At 42.1% G+C, this 25,107-nt stretch overlaps 1 long non-coding RNA gene across 1 annotated transcript in view; it reads right to left on the bottom strand.

Annotated features, from left to right (window-relative positions):
• The window catches only part of LOC146862215 (uncharacterized), a 252,049-nt gene that overhangs the window by 72,819 nt on the left and 154,123 nt on the right, over positions 1–25,107 (bottom strand). The window contains exon 2 of the long non-coding RNA XR_014978394.1: positions 7,535–7,648. This is a non-coding gene — a long non-coding RNA (uncharacterized LOC146862215). The remainder of the gene's footprint in view (positions 1–7,534; positions 7,649–25,107) is intronic.

Below are 25,107 nucleotides of genomic sequence, written 5' to 3'. Positions count from 1 at the left end.
TCGTGTTACCGAAATATCGGGACATAAATATCGATGTCAAAAATATCGACCTCCTACCTTCATAATGGTAAGTACTCAAATATCTAAAACAAATATTGTTGTTAAAAATATCGAAGTACAAAATATCGTTTTTAAATGTATAAAAAATAATATAAAATAAATTAAATAATACTTAACTTAAATTAAATAATACTTAACTTAATTTAAAAAAAAAAATATTTGTAAATTTTAACAATTATAAGTAATAAATTAAATGTAAAAATAAATTAAACATACATATATAAAATGTAATATATTTATATATTTACTTAATAATAATGAATACATAATTATTTGAATTAAATATACAATATTAGAAATATATTAAAATTATAAATAAATATATATATATACATACACTTGTAACATAAAAATTAAATATATATATACTATAAATTAAAATATTAAAGATTACTATTCCCACTCCAGCAAGTGCAACAGTAGGGAAAGTGTTGGATAGCAGAGGGGTAAAAATCACTATTCCCACTCCAGCGAGTGTAACAGTAGGGAAAGTGTAGAATAGCAGAGGGAAATAATTTACTATTCCCACTACGGCAAGTGCAACAGTAGGGAAAGTGTTGGATAACGGAGGGGTAAAAATTACTATTACCACTCCAGCGAGTGCAACAGTAGGGAAAGTGTTGGATAGCGGAGGGGAATAATTTACTATCCCCACTCCAATTAATGCAACAGTAGGGAAAGTGTTGGATAGCGAAGGGGAATAATTCATTATTCCCACTCCAATGAATGCAACAGTAGGGAAAATGTTGGATAGCAGAGAGAAATTATTTACTATTCCCACTCCAGCAAGTGCAACAGTAGGGAAAGTGTTGGATAGCGGAGGGGGGAGAAATTTCTATTCCCACAATTTTTTTTTTTTTTAAATACAAACAAAATATCAACTACAATACAAAATTAAATAACAAACCCAAAAACAAAACATATAAAAATTTCAAAATTTGCAAAACAAACAAATCTAAAATTTACATCAAAATATTACTTTTTGAAATAAAAAAATACAAATAACTTTTGAAATAAAAATTAATTTTAATCCAAAAGATTTAAAATTACATAAAAGTAATATTTTGTTCCTACTCTATAACACCACAAAATTTACAACACTCATCTAATTTTTTTTAAAAATCGTACCTCCATAATTACCACAATTAATTATCAATTCAACAAATATTAATAATTAAAAAACACATTTAAAAAGGTAAAAAGTAATTTACTAACAAAACATTATAGCTATAGAACAGAAACCCCAAACAAAATAAAAACTAAACAATCACCAAAAATATTTATCAATTAATAAATGAATATTAATGATCACGTAATGATTAATTAATTTAAAGTAAATTACTTGCCACCCTACTCCCCTATGAATCCACAACACACTTCTAAAAAATTACACAATTAACAGAATTACCAATTAATTAACAATAATTAACAACCAATCAATCAATAATTAATAATAAATTAATTCCCACAATTAACAATATAAAATATTACATTAATAAATATTAAGTTATAAACATTTTTTTTTAATAATAATTAAATTACTTCCCACCGTAGTCCCCTATACACCCACAACCCGCGCCTAAAAAAAATGACACCATTAACATAACTACCAATTTATTAATAATAATTAACTAATGAATACATAATTGATAATAAATTAATTCCCACAATTAGCAATATAAAATATTAAATACATGAATAGTAATTGATACTAAATATTAATAATGTAATTATATTTAAATTACTTCCCACCCTATTCCCCTATAAACCCACAACCGGCTCCTAAATAAATGACACAATAAACATAATTATCAATTAATTTATCAATAAAAATTAACAACCAAATATTAAATAATTCATAATAAATCCAATCCCAAAATTAACACTATAAAATAAAAATCAAATGAATACTAATAAATAAAAACTAATATTCAATTTATTATAATTAAATTACTTCCCACCCTATTCCGCTATAAACCCAGAACCCGCTATGGAACTAAAATGCAAAATGTAATTAAAATAAAATTAATATCTTCTAAAAATGTATCACATATATTAAAAAACAAATGCAAACGATATTAATGACTTCAATATTTTTGAAAACGACATTTCTTACCTTAGACTCAATATTCTTGACCACGATATTCTGACAGTCGATATTAGTGCAAGTCAACATTTCAAACTCGATATTCTGACTCTTTACCACTCAGAGGATAACATATTCAGAGATTGCTATATGTTCCAAAATTATGCCTATTGAGAAGATCGTGTATATTCATAGAATGATACATATTCAATCTGAGGATGGTTAATACAAAGATAAGAATTACATGTTATCGTCTGCACCTGTGGGCACTAACGGCTGTTAATTACCCTCTCTGTAGTTATGGGCCGTGTTGCAGGATTTTGTTGAAAGGAAGCCCAATCAGCCAAAGGAAAATCTCCAGCTGCCAATCAGTGAAAGATGGGTGATGGGAATCCCTTCACCAAAAGGAAAGGGAAGAGCCCAGACAGCCACTTGGTACTGGCCGCTTGTTTGGAAGAGCCACAGGAAGCGCCCCTGGAGGGCGGAGCTCATTCAGATGTGAGGCTGCTCATGCTCCTTCAGTGCTCCCTATTTGCTCACATTGCGGACAGTCGGATCTGGCCAGCCACAAAAGGCTGTCTATGCAGACCACTAATCTTAAATACCTCCAGCAATGTGGGAATTCTGATTGGTTGACTAGCTTCCAGTGTTCAAATTTGAGTGGTAGCACTTAGTCACAGGCTTACACAAATAGTGAAAGGTGGGATGGTGATTTAGCATCATCCGTGGCTTATTACGCTGGGCTGTATTTCATTCCTTATCTTTGCCATTACAGACGGTGACTACTCCCCCCCCCCCCCCCCCCCCAAAAAGTTGTGGCCCAGATCAAACTGTTAGGCTATTCCCCTCTTTAATAAGAACACATGATTCAGCACACTAGCTACTGCCATGCTAGGCCTCATCGGCTTCCAGGTGGAGTCTTATGGTCAGGAGCGATCAAGAACCACATCTGGACTTTCTCTACCTTATATATAGCGGGGACGCCCGGTTCGTGGCCCTGGTTTTGGTAATTTGCAATTGTTCTTTGCTATTGGTATTGTGTGAATACAGTGTAACACTCAATGATTGCGTTATTATGAAAAAGGCGTTATACCAGTAAGGAGAATTATTATTATTAGGAGCTTATAAAGCGCACTTATACCCGAGGGTGTCCTGGCGCTGACATACTGTATGTACTTAGGAACCACCTAATCTGTTGATCACCAATGTATCCTGTCTATTCTTCCCAGAGACTCACTTACTTAGCACAAAAAATGAAGAATGGAAAGTTTTAATTAAACTCAGACACTGGTAATTATCCTGGGCTACATTACAATTCCATCATTTTTTTGTATTCATCTGTGGCATTTCAAACATGCATTACTATATTCAAGACAGCCTTAGTCCCTCCCAACTAAGGGGCCTATTAGGATGGCGGGCGGACTTTCGTCTGCCTGCCAACCTAGAGGTGCTGGAACCGGCCGCCAGTGGTGCGGAAGTCCCGCACCGGCAATTAGGATGCCACCATCATGGTAGCGGTGGCATCCCCCATCCAAAACATTGTGGCGGGCGGTGCTCACAGCATCGTCCGCCACAATGCTGTGAATGCACCTTGTGCATTTGCATGCACAACGTGGCAGGCACAGCGCAGTGCCTGCCACGTCGTGCATGCAAATGCAGTGCCCCCCCCCACCACCCCAACATCCTACTGAGAAAACCGCATGTCTTCTTTGCCGCCACGGAAAGACTGCTTCCCGCCTGCATTGTAATATGGATGGCGGTGTCTAGCAGACACCGCCACAATATTCAACCCTTTTCCGCCCGGTCAACGAGTGGCGGATGGTCTTCCTGTCTGCCGTGGTACCCCCGCCATCATAATATGGCGGGGGGAAATCGGAGGCGGAGGGGAAATGGGAGGCGGGCGGGGGATGATGTCAGACGGATCGCAACCGCCATGCGGGCAGTGGCGATCCGCCCGACATTGTAATAGACCCCTAAGGCCCAATAAGACTGAAATCTATGTGGTGGCTTGTGTTCCCGTCTAGAGAAGAAGTGACCTGCCAGTTGAAACAGAACCGTCCCAATTGGAGCAGGTCTAAGGATGATTTTCATATGGGTGGTCCTGGCTTATAGTGGTACAGTGAGCATAAAAATATGCCCTAGAAAATAGCCAGAGTTAATACTTGGGGCTGTAAATAATTCCAGCATTGATGCATCATTTTTTGTATCTCTTTGTGAGATGCCCTATATGTGACGATTATGCCAAAAATGTGTGTCCCATAGCTCACTGAGGCTTAGAACTCAAGCTACACCTCAATGATGAGATCCAATAAAGCTGTAATATAGCCTATCCGGGGCTGCTTTTGTTTTAGTTCAGAGAGGACAAAGTGTATCAGTTTGACTGGACTCTTCTACTGGAGTAGGACCTGGGTGGATTTGTACATTGATATCCCTGTGTGTAATGACACAATAAGAGAAAAGAACGATGGACTGGAAAGCAGCCTGGTGTAATTGCAAATGGCTGAGATTAATTCAAGCATTCTGCCTATTACGCTTTCCTCAGTGAGAAGCCCTAAATGCAAAGCATAGGCTTAAATGTGGGTCCTCAAGTTGATTTTGCTGTTGGACTAAACTGGACCCTTGCGTGTGTTCTTGTTAAGAGGGGGAGTAGCCTAGCATTTTGTGTGAGATTTTTTCTAATGGAACAGGAGAAAGGCCAATTTTCATGTGGCTGGTCTCAGTCTGTAGTGGCCCAGTGAGTAAAAGATGACACACTAGAACACAACCCCGAGTAAATACCAGTGGCTGAGTTTAATTAAAGCATTCACCCATCACTTTTTTGTATTTCTAAATAATTTTCACTTGCATGCTAATTGAGGAATGTCGGAATTGGGGTTACTGGTTGTGGGGGAATGAAACACTACTCAAGCAGCAACTACAATTCTGGTCATGGTGAAACACAAGCACATCCTAAATTAACATGTGCTTAACCCTCTGGCAGCTTGGCACAAAAACAGTCAGACTTAACTTAGAGGCAATGTGTAAAGTATTTATGCGAGACACAAACATTAATAAAGTGAAATTACAACACAAGTAAAATCTGATTCAAAAAATTGAGTAAAATTTAATAAATCATTTGACACTGAAACAACAAAAATCCAATTAGTAGAACTGGGGGTATGCAGTGTAAAGCGTTAGGCAAAAATAATGCTCAAAAACACAAAGTGCCAACTGTGGTTATCTGGTCGCACCTGACCGGGACAAAGACACAAGTTCAGGCCAACAGTGATGGAGCATGGGCTGGATACAGGAACAAAGTTAGTCCTGCTGAGAAATATACCTTAAATCCTGGTTGCAAAATGTTGTGCCGTGCAGTTGTAGCTCCGAGAAGCGATGTGAGGTACTCTTCGATGTGTCATGCAGCAGTGGTTTCGATGAACTGCAAGGTCTGAAATGCAGGCTTGTGTCGAGGCTGCTTGTGCTGCATCGGTTCCCATGAGGCGCTGCTTAGAACTGCATCGAGTTTGCAATGCGATGCATCGATTCTGATGACACCCCATCCGGGCTGGCAGAGCACCTTTAGCCTCACTTCCAAGGGTACTAGACTGTAGGGGTACCATTTGGGGGGTTAGAACTCCCAGCAGGGAGATTCCAGGAGCAGGGTTTAGGATGGTTGGAGCCTTTTCTGTCCCTGAGGCTTTGATCAGGAGACCAGCCAACTAGCCCCTGGATTCACTCTGGTGGTCCTGGGTTCAATTTGCAGGTGCAGCCCTTCTCACTCAGGCAGCAGGGCAACAGAGTAGTAGGACCGCAGGGCAGCCCTTCTTGCAGTAGCACAGCAGTCCTTCTTCTGAGTGTTTCACAGGTCCAAAAGTGTACTGAAGAGTTGGGTCTAAGGGTCCACTATTTACATTTGGTGCCCACTTTGCAGGAGGAGGAGTCTAGAAGCTTCTCCCATTTCAGAGGTGTCTTGGATTTCCTTCCTTCCTGCCGTGGCTCAAGCTTGTCTGGGGGCACAAAAGATCAATGACTTTGTGATGTTCAAGTGTGATAAGTGACAGCTCTGCTCTCCATCAAGTCAGAGATGGCTCATTCGGCCAACACATGTTCCCACTGCGTCTCACTATCTGGGAGTAATACACAAGACCAACTGCCAGCTACACCTAGTCATTTGACCCAGGATACAGGCTGTAGGCACCAAATGGTTAGGACAATAAAATGACAACTTTGCAAAAGTGGCATTTTTGGAATTGTGTCTTAAGTCTGACTTTACAATTAAAGAGGATTTTAACTTTCAATTCATCAGAGACCAAACTTGACTTTCCTACTTGTTCCCAATCTAAAATGTAATAAGGTAACCCAATGTTATCCTATGGGGGAGGTAGGCCTTGCAGTAGTGAAAACAAGAACAAGTAAATCTTAATAGTACAAGTCCAACCATTTAGACATACTCTGTGGGCCATTTAGGGCCTACCCTAGAGGTGACTTACATGTACTATTAAAAAGGAAGGTTTAGGCATGGCAAAAGGTTTACTTCACCAGGTTGAAATGACAGTCTAAACTAAACACACAGGCTGTAATGGCAGGCCTGGCACAGGTTATAAATGCTACTTAAGTGGGTGGCACAACCAGTACTGCATTCCCACTAGTAGTATTTAATTTACAGGCCCTGGGTATCTGTAGTACACTTTACTAGGGACTTACAAGTAACTTAAATGTGCCAATTGGGTGTAATCCAATTTCCCCATGATTAAAGGTTTAGAGCTCAAGCACTTTAGCACTGATGAGCAAAGAGTGCAGAGTCCTAAAATACAACACAAATGGTTTCAGAAAACAGGAGGGTGAAGGCAAAATGTTTGGGGATGACCCTGCAGAGAGGGCAATGTCCAACAAGGAACATATGGACTACTAAATATGTTTACACCCTAGAGACTATTTAATGAATCAGAGAACCAGGCATATTCACTGGAAGTGAAAAATGTCTCTCAAGAGCACAGCAGATTAGAAGTAGTGTGCCTTTTTTTCCAATGAACTTTATTGATTTAAAGGGATATCACATAGACTGTACATACCATAAGGAGTCCATATACAACATTCCGACATTCTGTCAACAACTATATGGGCAACACAAATATTACTGCTTGTGCTGAAACCACAGATGTATCCAATAAAAGAAAATCCCAAAAGAATACAACTTGCTCATGTATAAGGTCTAAAGCAAACATTGATATCCCACAAGATCATAAAAATCAACCTCACTAAAAATATAGCAGAACAAGAGGAAATCACATTTCACAGTCTACTTAATTCTCAAACTGACACACAACAATTTAACCCCCCCAAAATGCTTTCGTGTTAGGCCTGTACAACTAATAAAATAGTGAAACACTGAAATAGGTCCCTGGTTACCTTTGGATCTCACGGCCATTAACCACATCTGTTTTCTTCCTGAACTCACACCTCTGGAGTAAAAGGCTTGGACCTTGCAGTCGAGCCTCCGGATTCAGACAACTCCAAGGGTTCCTGTAATGCAGACTACATGATGACCAGGTTTTCAAATCATCCTCAAATGTATAATCCCTACGAACATGACGCATCCGAATCTCCTCCGCAGCCGCCCACTAACACACATCCCTCAACCATGCTGTATAGGTAGGGGCGTCGGATTGGAAGTAGTGTGACATGCTAATACATGGGAACACTTTCTCAAGTAGACAATGAAGTACTTGGTAAGGTTTTTGCTAGCAAGAAATATTCAGAAGTACAGAATTGCTCAAATGAGTGTGAGAAAGGTTTCCAAGAGCTGATCAGAATCTTATATGTTGCAGAAACCAAGGGGAAAGCATGAGAGAGAAAGAGAGTTTGTGTGTATTCTTTTCTATATTTTTGAGCTTGATTGTTGTTTTTGAGACAAAACTAAATCTTCAATTAGTCAACAAACCCACATCAACAGCAAAATCCCAAAACCACTTCCATCATCAATTCAAGAAGAATGCCATGCAATAGTTCTTGAAATAAACATAACAACCCAAAATAATCCAAAGGACCCCAACGCAGTCTCCAAGCCAACCAGATACCCAATAAATCTCTAAAAAACTGCAAACCATTCTGTACTTAAGCTGACAGAACTAAACCAACTCCATCAATAACATCACTAATCCACAAACTCACCCTCAAACAATATAATCTCAGCCCCGAAATACAATTAAGGGCCTCATTACAATGTCGGGTAGAAAGTTTCCACCCGACACCGTCTCGGATTCAGGAACCAACCAACTCGCAGTCGGCAGCTCCACCCGACTGATTACAATACGAATTAACACTGTTCGGTCGGAGTCCCATTGTTCCCTATGGGAGCCTGTGTTCTGACCGACAACACAGGCCCCTATGGGGAATTGGGGTGTGTGTTAAACCCTGCACCCTGTGGCAGGCACCCAACGGTGCCACCCACACAGTGTAGGGTTATACAGGGGAGTCCCTTAGGTACCCCCTCGGCTCGCAACCAGAGGTCGTAGGATGAAGGGGGCCCTGCTGGGGGCCCCCAAAGTCACTTCCGACAGCCTTTTCGTGTCGCACAGGCTGACTTGGAAATCGTAATCGGTCGGTCAGAAATGCTGTCCGTAGAGCTGCACGATTAGGCTCCGACCAACACAACTTCTCCGACAGCCTGGCAGAACCGATACGTAAGGACCGTGAGGTTTACAATCCGACCACGAACATCGTAATCGGTTGGGCGGGTTGTAAACCGACCGATTCGGTCAGAAGGGTACTGACGCTGTCTAGGACATTCCGACTGTCGGGCAGAGGCTTTCCGCCCGATATCATAATGAGGCCCTTAGTATTAACCTAATGATCCTCCCCGAACAGAGACTCAAAGCTCATTCATACTTCGCAGATGAAATATTGCACTGACTAAAGCCACTTTGTTAACAAGCGAGAATGCACTAAAGATTCTCCCCCGCCCTTTACAAAGTGCAGTCCAATTCAAAGGAGGTTTACAAGGAGACGCCGCCGAATGTGACTTGTATTATTCTAGCCTTAGCATATGTAATCCACGATGCAACCATTCTACATGCCTGTTAGAAAAAGTAAGAGCAACCTTTCCGATTTCCAGAATGTTTTAGAATTTAAACTTTATTGTGACAGCCCTTACTTCACCAGATTGTGCCTCAAATTGAAACCTCGCTACAGTTCTTCTTATTTAAAGAGGCATACTGGCTAAACAAACAGTATTTGGTCAGGGTCTTTTTGCATAAACCAGCCCACTTTCAATGTCTCTGATAGGACTTGGCAAAATCTAAGTGGAACTTCTGGTTAAGATAATTCAAGAATTATCTCATTGCAATAGATGCCAATGGTTGTGCCCGGTTCTGTGATTGAACTGCTTAGGCGGCGCTGGACAAAATGTCTTCAACAATCTACCAGAATCAAAATCTCTGAGAGGAACTCTGGGTACTTGAAATAGGTGCACAGAGGCAGTGGCTAGACTTGAGAAACATTACACTGAGAAAACCAGGAGGCTGATTAGCATCCGCCCGCCATAGCCCCGGGAAATGGGACCGCCCGCTATGCATGCGGCGGTCCCGCATGTGCAATTTGGATGCGCCCGCCACACAGGTGGGCGCATCCCGCAGTTCTAACATTGCGGCGGGCGGTGCTGCCAGCAGCACCCGCCGCAAGTTTAAAAGTGCAAGTTGTGCATTTGAATGCACAATGTGACAGGCACCGTGTGGTTGTACATGCAAATGCAGGGGGGTACCATAGGTACCCCCCATGTGCACCCCCTACCCCCCCAACACCCTGGGGGAACGCTACGGGCCCCAAACAGCAAGGACCGCTTGCATTTCCATGGCGGCAATGGGTGGCAGACGGTGGATTATGGCAGGCAGATCGCCACCATGCGGGCGGTGGTGATCCGCCCGCCATTGTAAACGACCCCCAAGTGTACTGTTGTGAACCGCACACAGTAAGTCCTGAGACTATGGAGGAATTCATTGGTGAGTTACTCTTATTGGCTGCCGAATATGCAGACCAAGTTGACATTTTCTTACGTAATCAATTTGTTTTCAATTGTTACTTAAAAAAGGTGCAATAACTGATCCTCGAAAAAGGTCCAAGAAAGATAACTGGGTTGCTGCAAAACTACACTTAATGAGGTCACAGATATAGCCAACGTCAAATGCCTATGTAAAATTTTTGACTGCTAATAAACCTGTCGGGGCATTGTTTTGGACAATTCTACCATAGAAGGTGTAAAGGACAATTTCCTTAATAAGGTGATGGAACTCCGAGGTGATGTTCAATATACTTTTAATGTGTGGCAGAGGGTGCTTTATTCCCTACAAAGCATGGTCTTGCTGTCTCATATTAAAGACATGGCACGGTTTCAGAAATTACGCTAGAAATATAATGCAAAAATATATTAGATCTAGGGGCCTATTCACAAACCACTTTACATTATGTGTAGTAGTAGAGCAACAGAACTAGTCTCGTACTACAAAATACTAATTAAAAAAACTATGTGTGGACACCTCTGCCTCTCCTATTTTATCGATGCAGAGGTCTTTGTCACCCGTGCACAGATTTCTACACATGTAGGAGATTTCTACACATGTAGGTATGCGTTTTAGCAGTAAACGTGAAGGAATCTGGGCAAGTGGCTGGAAAATGTGTACTACGAATGACTAAATGGGAGCAGATGAGGGAGGTGTACAGGGGGGTTTAGGGAGGAGCATGCAAAACACAACACCGACTCACAAAAGATTAAGCCTACTGCTATTTAAAATCAAATCTACACTTCTACAGTTACTACAACAAAAAATGCCCCAAAACAAGAGTAAATCTACTCCAGCTCAGCCTTATGTAAATTAAAAACTATTTTTTATAAATAAATAACTAACATTTAACTTTTGTTTAACAATAAATAAAACATTTCAACTTTTACTAACAAAGTAAAATTGTTAAACAAATATGTTTTAATGCAATTTACTAAATAATAGTTCAATATAAAAATTATAGTGAGGGTGGGATTTTTAAAATGTTTTAAAAATAATAATTATAATTTGAAAGAGGGACGTTCCTACTATGGGTGTCTCTCTCCTATATAATATACAAAACAAAATGATGGCACATGTTCACACAGGGCAACTGATTTCCAGCAGATGGGAAATTCAGAGGGGAGCCAGACAACAGTGTCACCTTTCTCTCTTAGTATTTGCTCTGGTAATTGCACGGTTAGCACAGATCATTCAATTCCGACATACGGAAGATGGGGTATTGCTTAAGTCCCAAAGAAGGATCATTTTATTATACCCTGATGACATATTGCTGACGATCAATGACCCTGCAAATTCATGGGTGAACCTAGACAACATGCTTTAGGAAGTATGGGGAGTGTCAGAATTTACATTACGTTTATATAAATCCATAATACGCACCTTAAATGGTGTACAGTTGGGGACAGGGGCAGATATACCTCTACAAATACTTCTGACTCCCTTCCAATTCCTAGAGATAATGATGAGTGTAGATTGGGAAACTGTCTATAAACATAATGTGGAACCCATGCTTACAGCTTTAGAAGTGAGTATCACTAGATAGTTGAAGTTTTCATTGTCACTGATGGGGCATAGTGCCGGAGCACTGGGCCAATCTTACCGCTTTTACTGCGATGAACCTTTCTAGATGCCCGAGTTATAAAGAGATTAGAGGACCTGCGCTTTTGGGAGAAGGAGAAAGCAAGGATAACATTGGATGTGCTTGGACTGCCCTGGGAAGAAGGTGGCATGCTGGCACCCTATTTTAGGGCATATTATTGGGTGACACAGCTGCAATTTGTGGTGCTATGGATGGAACAGGAGAAGGAAGACTTGGTAAACAAAATTTTAAGATTATTACTCCAGCCAACAGACCTAATGTCTTTACCACTAGTATCCCGAAATAATGTTAAGAAGATACTTACACGTATACGAAACATAGTAACAATTTGGTCAGGTGTGATGAGACAGTAGGGTTATAACCACATATATACACACCATATTTAGTACTGTAGCACACTAAACTATGGCCAAATTAATTGACGTTTTTCAAATAAGAATCTAATGAAGGGAAACCTCGCTCTACTGAAGACATATAACATGGTAGAGTCATGGGGTTTAAGGCTTTCTGTAATAGATGTAAGATCAGCAACACTCACTTTTTACATACACTGGACTGGCTGCAGGTACAAAGCAGATTTGGCCTGATTTTGCATTAAAACCAGATGTACACAGATAAAATCAAAGGATATTTAGATTGCTGGGGGGTCGGAAGATAATTTTGAACCTGTACTCAACCATGGGGCTGATTAAGATGGCACATCGTATCGGAGGTGGGACCGCCTGACAGGATGTCGTCCGTCCCGCCATAGGCATTAGGATGTGACTGCCACCATAGCGGTCGCAATGCCTATATTTTGTATTGTGGCAGGTGCTGCTGACTGCAGCACACGCCGCAGTACAAAAAAGGGACACTGCATGTATCCCTGCACTACGTGGCAGGCACCATGCGGTGCCTGCCATATGGTGCAGGGATATGTAGGGGGGCACCTATGTCTGATGGCCAGAGGGTGAGGGGGCCGCCACGTGCCCCCAATGTCCCTTTCCGCCAGCCTTGTCATGGCAGGTAAACTGCAATGAAACGGCCGGCAGGGAGGGGTATCATGATCCCTATGGCGGTGCCTGGCAGGCACCGCCACCATTGTAGGGATTGTAGCTCTTTCTAACGCACGGATGCGTGGCGGTCGGTCTTTCGGACCGCCATCCATCCGCCCGCCATTGTAATATGGCGGGCGGTAAACTGTGTTACGATGACGGTGGGACAGCCACCGACGGGCTGATGGTGGCGGTCCCACTGTCATTGTCATCGTAATCAGGCCCTATGTTACCAAGTAAAGAAAAATGTAATTGTAATCAGGCCCTATGTCACCAAGTAAAGAAAAACGCATTGACAGATGGAAAGTAAAATGGGCTAGGGATCTCAGGGAGGAACTAATGGCAGATTAAAGTTGATCCATTATCAGTGCTTAATTTGAATTGGGAGGCGGAGCTCCAGAGGCCACTACATGACAAAGATTGGGAACAAGTGTTATAGTATCTATAGAAAGTATCCCGTAACTACCGATTTAAAAACATACAATATTTCATCTTACATTGCGCATACCTGACACCTGAGCATCTTCAACTATACTACCCTTACACACCATTCTCATGCCCGAGATGTCACACCCCCAGCGCGTCTTTCTTTCACATGTTCTGGAGTTGCCCAGAACTACATTCCTACTGGAACATAAAACTCTTCACTGCGAGAAGTAACAGGGCTCATAGACATTAATTACCACATGGGAAGCCTGCGCATTACGCATATTCAAAAGTCGCAAACATTGCAAAGTCGAGACGAGATTCGCATCTGTAAAGCGTGGAATTGCCATGCACTGGAGAACCCCCGCGGGACCTCCATTAGCAGCCTGGATGGGAGAAGTCTCTAAAAGGGGAGCTTCGGAGGAAGACGCTCTGTGATATGAGGAAGTCCGAGGCATACGTAAACGCCATATCTCCATGCAATGGGTGACACTCTTACATGTCTTTAAATATACCCTAGAGCACACTGGGCCCCCGCAGGCATCGCTGCATCCCCCACAAACCCCTCCAAATTAGCCTATCCCCGAGTGCGGTCAAGGTGACCCCCAAAGCGAGCCTAACATATTAGCAGGGAATGCGTGGCAAGCACGAATGCCTCCCCCAAACCTCACTAATACGCACTCCTTCGGTGCCCTCTCTGCGCAAACACTAACATGGACTCTCAGCAATGCTCATCCATACCCACTATCCTGAACTTTCCCATACACAGTGCAATACTAGTTCAATTTAATTCCCCCAGTTTAACTACGGTTATATCCCCCTGAATAACTGATTTTCTCACCTATCAATACCTGAAATGGAGATAAGACGCAGCTGCAATATAAAATTGAAATTACATCCTACGCTAGGAAGCAGACTATTGGCAGAGTACTAAGCAGAACATTAAACCGTACAAATGTCAGCAGATAATGTGAAATTGAAGCCAACTGCATGTATACGCTCTTATGTTTACCTTGATTGATAATGATGTTATGCTTCACTTATATACGATGAAAACCAAATAAAAATAATTTACAAAAAAATAATCTGTGCTTAATTTGAGCAGGTGGCTTCCAGTGCTCGGGACCGGTATTTAATTCTCAACACCGGCACTTATGAAAGTCTGTCACACGGCGGCACTGTTTGACTAATTTAGAGACCAACACAGCAACAGTTGTTTATTAATTCAATATGGATTAAAATGAGTAATAACTGTGGCAAAAGCCATTCTTATAGCTTTTGGGGCCTGGAATAGTCAGAACTGTCACAACTGTAGGAGTGTGATGGTTAGTAGTTATGTTGTTACTGTAGTTGGCAGCGCTGACAGTAGCAATGGGCAGTACATGTGGCAGTGACCTCCGGATGAGGGCCCTGGCACGTATGTTTTTACAAATTAAGAACTGTCCATTGTAAATGTATGTGTGGATAATATCTGACTCTGCAGCTACTACACAGGATCAATCCAGAGTATGAAGCTAATCATCCTAAATGCCAGATTGAATTTGGAACCTATGTACACATGTGGTGAGGTTGTCTAAGGATTCTGAGTTTTTGGGAGGCAGTGACAAATCAGTTGAGCACTTTAAAGGGTTTAGATTTATAGTAAAGGATGAAGCTGTGGATATTGGGCATAGTGCCCAAATAAATGTCTGAAAACAATGGGGAAAATTGTTGAGTTGGGGTTAGAAATGTATTGCTTTGAAATGGATTAAGGGGGGAGGAGCCAAGATGGCGACCGGAGCAGACGCTTGAGCGCCCGGCTCCGTCGGGCCGTGGCCTCGGACTACTATCCTGATGCCCATCCTCGCCGATTCTCGAGGTGCACCGTGTGCGAAGACGCGCTGACCGCGCTGCTGCTTTCCCGGAGTCTCAACCCGCCCGGATGCCCGAGTTTTGGGTGCTTTTGTCCTCGGCACTGAAACCCTGCGCCCTTACGGCCTTTGCCGGCCTCCTGGAAGCTCCGCAGTTACCGGACCAGCTAGCGCTAACCTGAGCCCCGCGGTCCCGATCTCGCCTCGCACCATGGATCGTTGCCGGATGAGCCCGGGGAGAGACGGCCGGACATCTTCTGCACCCTGTGCCTGACGGGCTGGAGCTGTGGGGTGGGCCCCGGTGTGGTGAGTCTCCTGCCCCGCTCTGAGGACCGAGCTGTGGGGGGCTGCTGCCCCCTTTGCCTATTGCCTGGCCAGCGGCGAGGGGGACCGGCGAGAAGATAAGCGACTGTCGGCCTTTCCTGTTGCGGCGTAGACCTGAGGGGAATTGACCCCTTGCCACGACCCCCCCCCCTGGCCATTGCACCGTATAGCGGCAAAACATGGCGTTGAGTGCCTGCTCGCGGCGGGGGGGTGATACTCCGGTCTCGCCCGCTGCCCACTTCGCCCTCCCTCTTCCGGACACCAGCTCCACAGTGCCGTCCCGGATTGGTGCCGATGTTGGGGCCCAGCTTCCGCTGACATGCGGCTCCGTTCTGGCTGTCCTGCGGGACTTTCAACTACAGATGTGCGCTGGCCTGCAGGCGCTGAGTGAGAGGTTTGACCCCATACTGTCGGCTGCGGGCCGTGAGCGCACTGTTTGTCATCCACAGGGCGTGGGTCCTCCGGTGCTCTTGTCCTCTTGCGGGGACGCAGCGGCGGTGTATGATTGTGCTACACTGGTGCCTTCATCTAGCGCTCCCGGCGCCCAGGGTCCCCCGCTCTCCACCTCAACTGCGGATACTTTGTCCCCCTGGTCATGGCTGCCTGCTTCATTGTTCCCTGCCTCACCGCGTCCGCGAGGCTATCCTGCTGAGCGATACCTAACGGCTTCGAGGGACCGTCCGCGGTGGCCCACTGCTGCCTTTTTGTGGAACTCCTGTACCTTACTGGCCAGGTTTGGATTTTATGTGGTGCAACGAGGGACCTCACTCGATGGTCGGCGGCCATTTCGTGATCCTACTTCACCATCCTCTCACAAGCGGCCATCTTGTCTTTGTCTGCTCGGGACACGGGGCCTTCACGCAGGAGCTGGTTTAATCCCAAGCCCGCGATCGGGCCAGGGCTAGACTGACTTCTATCGCTATGGTTTATGGACGGGCTGGCCTGGGACTGGGACTGTATGTATGTTTTGCGCGCACTCGTCGCGACTTGTATCCCTTGCTTAAACTGTGGTGCCATGGTATCTTTGCATGCCGTTTTTTGGCGTCGAGGGCTCTCAGTGTGTGGGGGCCATAACTGGCTGATGGTTCGGGGCGCTCTGGTGTCCAGTGGGCTCCTCCCCACCTTCTTTTCTGTTTTCTTCCCTTCTTTACTCTGTTCCTACTTTCTCTCTTCTCTATATTTCGGGTTCCTTGGGCGACAGGCACTATGCTGGGGGGGGGGGTAGGCCGTAGCCTCCGCATTGGTGTAGGGTGGGGGGGTAATACTCTGTTCTCAATTAGTTCTATGGGCCTTTTTTCTTTTATGTCTCTGTGCTCTACTTTCTTCGATTCGGGGTCCGGGTGTGGGGTGGATCGATTGGGGGCGGCTCTGGAGGGGCGCGTACTTGCTCATGTGACTATCCTGATATATCTCTGCACCGCCTCACTGATTGAGATTTTACTCCCATTGTTGTTCTTACTGCTGTTGCTGCTCGCCCGTGTGGTGAAGCTATCTTGCGGACTCGAATCTACTTTGCTCTTATCCTTCATTGACTTTTTTCTCTGATAAAATTATCAAAAAACTTAAAATTAACCTTCACCTCTCCTTCCCCGGGTTTCAAAGATATCTCCAGTATGTGACTCATAGCCTGTTGTTAATCCTGACCGTTGATGCACGGGGGCTGTAATGTGGGTATCAGTGCTGTACTGTATCGTGGCCGGCCTGACGGTTGTAGGCCCGTATTTGTTCTTTTAAGATGCACGAATAAAGGTTTTAAAAAAAAAAAAAAAAAGAAATGGATTAAGAGTCTGGCTATGGTAATTGAACAATGGAAAAAGAGATGGTCAGATTAGCAACAGCAGAATGAGGAGTCCACAGAATGGGAGGGCAAGGAAGCGGAATGGAGTGTGACTTGATACTAGTAGGACTGGAACAACGAGTAACAGATGAGAAAACATGGAATGACCAATATATTGGAGAAGCTGTTGGATAAACGAATTGATATACAAGAAAAAAAAGGTTTTCGAAGCTGGACGATATACCTGTAAATGCAGCCATATTACATATTTGTACTGAAATATGGACATACTCTGTGGGAAGTGAGCTTCAAGAAGAGAAGTGGTGGGAGGATGGAGTGGAAATAACAGAATGTCAACAGACATGTTTATGCTGCAACAGGTATTGTTGATGTATGCAATGTCACCGAAGGTTGAGACAATGATTACTGCCTTATTTGTATGCCATGTGATTATATTATGCCCTGAATTTCGTGATAATAAAAAAGAGTTTAAAAAAAAAAAGAAGAGAGGGGGTGAGTTGGGAAACAGGAAAATAATACAGGATTTAAACAAAAATAGTTACAAATTGAATGAATATATTTTATTTAACTGTTTATTATACATTTCACTCGATGAGTTGATGTTCTGTAAGCTTTTTTTTCAGTGATAGGTTAATAATAATTCTTTTTAGGTAATTTACATATTAATTTTACATTAAAATAGTTTTTCTGAAAGAATTAAACTTTATTATATTCCCTATACTTTACCGTAGGGAAAAAGCAAAATAATAATGTTTAATAATTCATTTGAAAGTGGCAAATATTTTAATGCAAAATAAAAATTTACCATATGAACATCTCTGCCGCAGTGGTGAAGACCTCCTCCTACATATGGGGAATTACTAGTAGTAACTTTACACTCATAAATCCTGCTCTAGAAGGCTCCAACCCAAGGTTCGAGGGGCTGGAGACATGTTAGTCTGCACCTATTGTGCTCGGAAACGGTGAACAGCAAAAAAGTGAAAAGGAACTATTAGGTGTAGTAGTAAGTTTACACATGAGTAAATCTACATGTGCAAATTAGCCTTCGTTAATAGGCCTCCTTTAGTGCAAAAAATAAAAAACAATTCCTATATATTTCCTATCTTCCTTTCATTTTATAAAAGCAGATCAGATAAGGGAAAATACAGTAGGTGTGGGCCACAATAAAGTTGACCAATGATAGTTAAAGGGGGGCTGTGTTTGCAGCAGCCAACCCTGACACACACCGCCATGGGGCTCTCCGCGGGGCACTATTACCTCCCTTTCACAGGTTCCAAGGGTCACAATGTGGAAAGCACATGTCACACATTCGGCGTTGCAGAATGCAGAGTATTGTGGCTTTTTCAGTGGCACACATTTCACCAAGCCCTGTGTGGCAAAGTCTGAGCCACAAAAGACGCAGGGTCAGTGTTGCATTTGCTCATATCTTCCATTGCTAATTCTAGGGAAACTCCAGTTTACACCTCAGTCAGCAACGCTTTATTGGCATCACTGAACCTCTTGCAATGATGGCCTAATGTGTCTGATCTCCCTGCGGGTGCACTCGCAGGAACAAATACGCCACAAAAACATTGGAAACAATTCCCACTGGCAACTCCTGATGCTAGGATTCCTCTCAATGTATATGTGTGACATGTTGTGTTACACGTTTGTCTCCCACGTGCTCTTGGCAGTCTGAGTGATTGACCTGAACAAGAGGCCCTGGATTACATTCTCCCCAAAGGCTTCAATGAGGCTGAATTTTAATAACAAACAAAGGCCCACAGCCACATGTGCTGAGCATCCAGTCCTTGAGACTCTGAAAACTCACTCTCGAGTGAATCCAAAGTGCAGCTCTGTGTGTTAAAGCTAAATACATAGCTGCTCCCCTGTTCCCCACTAGCCCACCTGGATACGTGACTTAAAATGTGTTCTCATAATGTGTGACTACACAAAGAAACGTGCTGAGAATGCCTCACGCCATGTTACATGCACACCTGCACAAAAACAAAACCTCTTCACACAGTCAATAAACATCACTATACCGGGGACCAATATATAGAACGTTTTGTTGTAATCCCAGTATATAATTTCGCTTCTATTAGGCTCATCGTGATCAATACTATCACACAGCCTGAGAAGACAGAATGAAGTAAGTGATTGACTATTTCACTAACTAGGGGCGGCTCCTCCGCTAAGGCGGAAGAGCGTCGCCCCACTGCTCTTTGAGCAAGAAAAATTAAATGTTAATAACGTAGTTATTATCATTTTATTTTTCACAGGTTCGGGGCTGGGATAGGGCAGGGCGGGGCTGGAGGCACAGAGGGAGGAGTGACTTGCACACTCCAAGTGCCCACGACTGCGAAACCGGCCATCTTTGCCAGGCCAAACAGTCATGCACACTTTGCATGTTCCCCACCAGCTTGCATTACACAGCCTGGTGGGGAACATGCCCAATCAATCAATCAATCAGGTGTTTGTTAAGCGCAACTACTCACCCGATAGGGTCTCAAGGCGCTGGGGGTAGGGGTAAGGGGGGGGCAGCACCTGGAGGTTCACGGTGATTTGTCAAGGAGCCAGGTCTTGAAGCTCTTTCAAGACCATCCAGGGTCCGCGCAGCTCCTGGAAGTTCACGGTGTTTCATAGAAGAGCCACGTCTTGAGGGCCTTCAAGAACTTGCAGAGTGTTGGTGTCTGGCGGAGGTGGAGGGTGTCACATGCCTTGGCCAAGAGGAAGAAGGAACGGCCTCCTGTTCTGGTCTTCTTGATGCAGAGCACTGTCGCAAGGGAGATCTGGGCTGAGCGGGGGGATCATAGGGGTGCATGGAAAGAAAGACGGTTGTTCATGTAAAGGGGTCTGGTGTTGTGGAGGGCTTCGTGGGCATAGGTGAGAAGCTTGAATGTGATTCTCTTCTCGACGGGGAGCCAGTGTAGCGTCCGCAGGTGTTGGGTGATGTGGCAGTGGCGCGGTAGGTTGAGGACTAGTCTGGCGGAGGCATTCTGGACGTTCAGGAGTTTGCAGGGGAGGTTGTTGTTGATCCTGGCCCCCAGTCTCCATCTGAGCACCGACCCACGGCGCCCAACCAATCTTGGCTTAGGGAGCCAATCACAATGCTGCATTGCAGTGTTGTGAATGGCTATGGGGAGCCTGGGAGCTTCCTGGTTCCGGGACTCAAGAAGCGGAGGAGAGGCAGAACAGGTAAGTGTTCTTTTTTTTGTCCCGCACCACCACCCCCTACCCCTTCACCTTCATTCCCTGCCAGCCGCTACTGTCACTTACTTACTTTGAGGAGCTTATACTGAGGATTCTTTATGTATTTTAGGGCTCTCGGTTTTATGGTATTTATTTTTTGAACACTGTTGTCTGTATTTATCCATATTTATTTTTGGGCCATTTTATCTGTATTTATCCATATTATTTTGTGTTTTGCATAATAATGAAGTTGTAAAACTGTACATTTTCATTTTTATTTAACTGATAGAAGCACACTCATACTTTGATGTCTGTCGTGTTTTAACTATTTAAGCTGCAAAATATTACATAACAATGCATCCACTGGTAAATACTAGCATTATACCACAAATGTATATTTAAAAAAATGGCATCCTGTTTTTTATTTTCCCATGCAGTCCATCTGCTCAGCTGTCGGGCTATAATTCATGAAAGACAGCACGGAAAATCACTTAAAAACAGCAACATTTTCTGTATTTATCCACTTTTAAAAATAAATGCAGACACTGTGTTTATCTGTAAAAATCAGTGAAAACAGAAACAGGGAGCCTTAATTACAGATTTAACATCACTAACAAGGAGTATCGATCTTTATATGAAAGAATGTTAACACAAAGATTTTGATATTTACTGTACAAAGAATATAAAAAATAGTTGTAATTAGAAACAATTTCACAACCTTTAACACTGACAGTATGAATTTTCAAATTGTAAAGAACTGATAAAATGTACACAATTGAAACACAATTTATAATAGGTCTGCCATCTAATAACAGTATACAAATAATATTGGGAAACATGTCACAATTGACTGTAGGATATGGAAGTGGGATCAGATTCTTATGTGGTCCAAATTATAAAACTTTTTTTTATTGGTTGAATATAATGTATAGCATGATTTTAATTTTTGTATTTATACCTTTTTGAATGTATTATATTACAGCCTTAAACAAACTTCTCCGGAACGAAACGTGTTGGCTTGGCTGAATGTAATTTTTTTTCACACCTGAAATAATAAAGATTGATTAAATAAAAATTGCCTCAGATTGATGAAATAATAATCACGTCATCATCAGAAGTACCTCTTTCTGAATTTGGACCACCACTTGTGAGAGAAAACCAAGAGATGGATTATAATACTATGGATTTCAATAACTACTAAGAACATAGAGTCCTGATATAATTAAATGAATTAGAATGCTTTTCCGACTTGCGTGATAAAACCTTGACATTTTGTGTTGCAAAACAATAGGGGTTTAGGCAGCTTAAATCCAGTGAAATAGCATCTACATACAATGTAAATGCCACCGCTGACTTTTGTAAATAAATATTGAAGTACATACAGTAAAATCACTCATGATAACCACAATCATATGTACTGAAAATGTGAAACCCACAAAATAAATGGTATAAATCACATAAATAGTTCAGGAAAACCTAAAAACCAGCCCTTGTATCCCGAACCTAGTACAAATCACATGGAAACGTCATCTCAAGCATTTCTCTACATGCTTGGTTAAGCAGAACACACCTAAAAGGCTATTGACAAACTTTTCGGTTGGCTTTTCAATTTTTAACTACTTCCTTCTTCAGGACAAAGTCAACCAGTGTTTCATCAAGACACTGATGTTCTGTCATAATGCTGTGTGTGGTTTTAAAGAAATTAAGGAGCTGTCTTCTGTAGAATCTTCACACGACCAAAAAAAGGGTGCGTACAATACATGCCAACAGACCTGATTCCGACAGGTGATTTTTAAAGCCAAAAATTGCTTTATTTTAGCAGACTCCTGCCTAAAATTGCCTCTCTTCCAATGTTAGTCAATTGGGAAAATAAATTCCTATTTTATTTTTTTCATTATCTCCCTCTTTCCTTCTTCGAAATGTTGGCCTGTATGACATGCCAATGAGTTGGAGTAGGAGCTGCAGACAGCACAACTTGGTAACATGAAGAGGTAACTACTGCTCTAAGTTTCTGTGCTCTGAGCTCATTTTCTAATGTCTACTGATTTACTGAGATAATGTATGCACTATTCCAGTATGAAAATGATACAGATCAGGGTGCACAAAATATCCCCACTTCCACGGATAGAGTAATTACACAGTTACACGCACATACACTCATCATACACTAGGGCCCATTTCACTAACATACGCTCAAATACTCTACCAGCACTGAACCTGTGGAAAGAAAACTCCTAAACACCCTGCATCTACATCGAGGTCGATAAGACCTGATTATTGTAACTGTCCTGAAACATGATCTAAACAATCTATACAACAATAATAATAATCAAAATAGAGTACTCAATAATTGACAAGAAATAATAACCAACACCGTATTCAAAATTATAATGCTTTATCTAAAATTAGTCAAAGGAAATGAATCAGAATAAATCATTTTTCTCATAATTACCTATTCTAGCTAAATGTCAGAATGGGTCAGGACAGGTCTCTCAGTAGAAGTCTCTCGAGTCGCTGTCCTCACAACGTAGATCCTCACCAACGCAGGTTTGAGAAGAAAATGGCAAAGTGGCAAAGACCCTCTCTAAGCTAACAATATTTATAGTATTTTAAACAAAAGAAAGCAACATAAAGTGTTCTTCGCGTCCGCTGAACCTCTGAGCAAAGCGAGAAGGAAAGGATGTAGCATCGCTACATTTGGAAAATCTCCGCTCAGGAAAATCACAAAAATAAAAAGACAGAACAGGAACCAAAAATAAAAAAGTATCTTTTAGCATCCACATTTCCTCGGCGATGACACAATGAGCTCAGAGTTCATTCTTTATGGCTCCTTTGTCTTCCGAGGCTGTTCAGATACATCTGGAGACTTGCCCAGAACTGCTGCTGTCCTCACGGAAAGTTTTAACTAGGCAAGGACTGTGGTCAGATGTCTCGCGACCATATTCAACAAGGCCCTCTCATCACAAATCACACACTCGAGGCCAGGCTGCAAACGGCGGCCATTTTACGTTAGGCCAAAATAGACCATCTTAATTGAAAGAGACAAAAACAACGTTACCACAGCATAGTGATTAAACAGTGTTAACCCCACTAATACCCTTATGTGTATGTAATTATCTAGCCTTTGCAACACAGAAAAGCATTAATTCAAAAGCATTTTGTGCTTTAAATAAACAGCACTCAGCAACATTTAAACGTGCACATTATTATTAATAGGCAACACATACGCGTTCCCACGTGTAGTTCTCTCTTGTTAATACGTACATGTTGATAAGTAAAAAACACTTACACAAAACAAATAATTAGTAATTAATGATTATTAATTTTAATTACGACAAATAGACAAACCGGTGCTTAAAAACCCAATAGATTTTCAACAGAAAATTCTGCTCCAGCAATCCCCCCTTTGGTGATTTTATCACCAAATAACCCCAAAAAAAAAAATTAGTGAAATTTAGTCCCATTTTAGGAGAAATTGGAAATGTCTTTTTCTCCTTACACAACACTACACACCAGACACTCTTTCATCATCCCTCTTTGTCTCCAAGTAAACACTCTCCCTCAATTCTTCTAATTCAATTTCTTGTGGTTCTCTTTTCAACCTTTTATTTCTCTTCTCATTATTTCTTTTAATTAATTTCTTTTTCCCTCCCCTGTTTTTACAACACAAACACACCAATCTAAGTATCAATAAAGCAACAATTATACAAGTTAAAGGAAACAATATCTTACCTATAATAGTACTACCTATCTTTGCAATAAAACTCTTAACAGCTATCACCTTATTAGCTAATTTAGTCCAAATACTCTCAGCTTCAAGTGGTACTAATTCTTCATGCAAATCAGTAATATTTTTGATATAGACCTTCAGGTCTTTGCTTTCGTCAGGAATAAGGGCAAGTCGATTTTGCAAAGACATGGAACGTACGGCAATCAATTCCGTATTCACCAAAAGAAACCCTCCAGTGGTATTTGTCGATAAGCGATCCACCACTGTTGACAGTTTCCGAATTCCATAAGCATTCAAAGAAATTCCCACTGCTGGAATTAAAGCTCCAAAAATGTCACCTACTATTTCAGACCAAGTTTCTCTCTTGAAACGCATTAGTAAATTAATATGTTCTACATCTTCTATTCTATCTATATGAAAGATCTTTGGAAAGACCAGGCCCACATAACACGTGCCATACCAATGGTCAGGCAACTTGTAATAAGCCTTGTTACCACAAACATAGTACACTCCTGGAAAAATTGTATCTTCTCCACCTCTGAAACCCCATCCTGTTGCAATGAAGTATGTATCATGACATTCACTAGTCCCAACAAAATATGGATCATATTGAGATTTCCTTCTTGTAATGCACAGCTTACCCTTCTGTGGTGCATCTAGAGCTAAAGTTGGACTAGCCCCATTTCTCAATTCTTTTCCCATCTCAATGTCCCAAATTGTCTCACTCACTTTATATTTCCCTGCTTTCTCATGCATGCTCAATCTCCTTTCCTCCACCATATTTAGGAAAGCTTTCTCCTCTTCCTTCAGACTGCAAGTTAAATTATTCTTAAAAATGTAATCTAATGTTAATTCTTCTTTTTCAATAAAAATCTCACCAAAAATATTAGCTTCTTTAGCTGGATTCAGCCTTTTGTTCATTGGCAAGTGCCCAAAAATACTATCTTTGTTAGACATCTCATAATCTATTTTCCCTAACAAATAAAAAACAC

This window comes from Triturus cristatus, chromosome 2_2 (assembly GCF_964204655.1).
Source record: "Triturus cristatus chromosome 2_2, aTriCri1.1, whole genome shotgun sequence".
Lineage (NCBI taxonomy): Eukaryota > Metazoa > Chordata > Amphibia > Caudata > Salamandridae > Triturus > Triturus cristatus.
This window is presented reverse-complemented; position numbering and strand designations above follow the sequence as displayed.